This window comes from Monodon monoceros, unplaced genomic scaffold (assembly GCF_005190385.1).
Source record: "Monodon monoceros isolate NGI ecotype Baffin Bay Population unplaced genomic scaffold, NGI_Narwhal_1 Super_Scaffold_22, whole genome shotgun sequence".
Classification (NCBI taxonomy): Eukaryota; Metazoa; Chordata; class Mammalia; order Artiodactyla; family Monodontidae; genus Monodon; species Monodon monoceros.
In genome coordinates, this window is record NW_021703779.1 from 10,576,736 (window position 1) to 10,578,572 (window position 1,837).

The following is a 1,837-nucleotide window of genomic DNA, read 5'->3' on the forward strand; positions in this document are numbered from 1 at the left end:
ATCCAGGTGAGAAGACAGGAGAAGAAATCGCACATTGGCCTCCCTGAAGGTGAAGGGCTTAGGGTATTTATGCGGCAAAGCTGAGGTGTGGGGAGTGTGTGGAAAGGTGACTGAAGATAAGAAAAAAATGTGTGATCACATTGGTCAGAATGGACAACAGTAAAAAGTCTACAAATAATAAATGCTGGAGAGGGTGTGGAGAAGAAGGGACCCTCCTACACTGTCGGTGGGAATGTAAATTGATGCAGCCACTATGGAGAACAGGATGGAGGTTCCTCAGAAAACTAAAAATAGAGCTACCATATGATCCAGCAATCCCACTACTGGGTGTATATCCAGATAAAACTCTTAATTCAAAAAGATACGTGCACCCCAGTGTTCATAGCAGCACTATTCACAACAACCAAGACATGGAAGCAACCTAATGTCCATCGACAGATGGATGGATAAAGAAGATGTGGTGCATATATACAATGGAATATGACTCAGCCATGAAAAAGAATGAAATAACGCCATTTACAGCAACACAGATGGACCTAGAGATGATCATACCAAGTGAAGTAAGTCAGAGAAAGACACATACCGTATGATGTCACTTATATGTGGAATCTTAAATTATGTGTTCTAAAACACAAAAGAACTTATCTACAAAACAGAAATAGACTCACAGGCATAGAGAACAGACTTGTGGTTGCCAAGGGGAGGTGGGGGAGGGATGGATTGGGAGTTTGGGGTTAGCAGATGCAAACTATTATATATAGAATGGATAAACAACAAGGTCCTACCGCAGAGCACAGGGAACTGTATTCACTGTCCTGTGATAAACCATCATGGAAAAGAATATAAAAAAAAGAATGTGTGTGTGTGTGTGTGTGTGTGTGTGTGTATCTATTTATGTGTAACTGAGTCACTTTGCTGTACAGCAGAGACTATACTTCAATTTTAAAAAATTAAAAAAAAAAAAAAGAAAAAAGTGAGTTGATCGTCACTCTGAGAAGGTGCAACTAAGGTCCAGGCTTCTTCATGGGACCATTGTTCAGAAAATGTTGGCATTAGCTTGTTCTGAAGGTTGAGTTTTTGGCCCTGGGATGTGAAAATGTCATCAAGTGGACTCTCAGAAATGCCCAGTTGGACGGTCTGTGGTGTTGACCAGTCTTACCCGGCTTGAGCTCAAACTGGACACAGCTGAACCCAAGTTCCTGAAGAATAACTGTGGCAAACATCTAACAGTTTAGGCTCTGTGATGCTTGGGGAGCGTGTGAGGCTTTTTGTTTTCTGGGTGTTTTTTTTTTGGTAGCAACAATTAAAGTGATCAGTGAAGGCAGGTTCCAAGTTCATTATGTATTAAGCACGTTACAGTTTAATGCATCTAACTGATGACTCCCCTGGGTTCCCCACTCGGAGCAAGAAGCCTGTTCCCAAATGCGTTCCATCCAGCTCCCAGTCCAGCTTAGGGACTTCACATGGGTTCTGTGGTGTTTGGATACAAGTGAGGAAGCTTTTTCAAGTAATTTAATTTTCATTCTGGAAGTTAGAGCTTTTTGAAGCCAAAGCATCTGTGTGATGTTATGGAAATTTTTATTTTGAACTAAGGAAGGCAGCACTTAAAAAAAAAAAGAGAGAAGCGGCCAAAAGTCATCTTAATAAATTACAGAAGCCTTCAGAATGCCTCTCTGTAGGGACATAAATATAAAACCTCCAGCCCTGGCATTCAGAGAGCAATGGTGCCTAAGGTTATGGTTGATGATGGGGACTCAGCCCCTCAGTGACCAAATGCACACAGCCTCCAGAAGCTTCTAAAAAGAGAAAAGTGTCAGCCGTGGTACAGCTCAATTGT

At 41.7% G+C, this 1,837-nt stretch overlaps 1 pseudogene; it reads left to right on the forward strand.

The window, feature by feature from the left end:
- Positions 1-1,235, forward strand: part of LOC114906432 — a 1,930-nt pseudogene extending 695 nt beyond the window's left edge.
- Positions 1,236-1,837: the final 602 nt, after the last annotated feature.